This window comes from Protopterus annectens, chromosome 4.part1, assembly GCF_019279795.1.
Source record: "Protopterus annectens isolate FY-2018-M chromosome 4.part1, PAN1.0, whole genome shotgun sequence".
In the NCBI taxonomy this organism is placed as follows: Eukaryota; Metazoa; Chordata; order Ceratodontiformes; family Protopteridae; genus Protopterus; species Protopterus annectens.
Genome location: NC_056734.1, coordinates 810,266,633 through 810,267,571, shown reverse-complemented (window position 1 = coordinate 810,267,571; position 939 = coordinate 810,266,633).

Genomic DNA, 939 nt, shown 5'->3' with positions numbered 1-939 from the left:
TCTGTAAGGACTATGGAAAGTTAAAGTCTAAGGTATACAGGAAAGAGACTTATTCATATTCTTACCTTTATTGCATGAGTGCACACCCATATTATCAAAAGAAAAGTATAGTCAAGGGACAGTGTGTTAGAGCAAATAGGATGACATCAGACGATCAGGATTTTATTGGTGAATGTAAATTATTGGATGGTATGTTCATTGAGAGAGGCTACCCCAAAGATTTGATACAGGAGATTCAGCGTGAAGTATGACAAGGTAGGAAGGCCAAGTTTGCTCCTATTTTGGGGTCTGATTTCCACCTTATTATTAATATTAATATAAATAAAGAAGGAGACTTTATAGAGGAAGAAAAGGGCTTTGGGTGTTTTCATGACTGATTTTAATGGTGATGCCCAAGTTATTAAGAGTATCAGTCAGAAAGAATGGACAAAATTTGCAAGTTTATCTGATTTGAGGGTTATTTTTGATAAACCTTTGAAATGTATTTTCAGGAAGGGACCCAGCATTGAGGATTTATTAGAGTGTAATCAGACCAGTATTCATTGGAATAGGAAGAAAAAGGTGGGTACATTTAAATGTGGATCATGCCCACAGTGCTCCTTTAGCATTAATGCCAAAGCCATGCATATAGAGAGTAGAGATGGATATATTGTGGTAAAGTCCTATAGTACTTGTGACACTGGTGGGATTGTGCCCATCGCATTGTGCATGTTATGTAGTGCTTTTTATATTGACAAGACGGAAAGGAAACTTAAAAGCAGAATATATGAGCACATTTATGATATTAGAAATAATCAAAAGAATGCCTTGTTCATACATACTCTTTTATGTTAAGGGGCTAAGTTTTTGTTTTTTGTTTTAGAGGAAGTACCAATTGATGTTAGAGGGGTGCATAGGAAACAATAATTGAGTATAAAAAGTCTATTGGCAAATTATTTT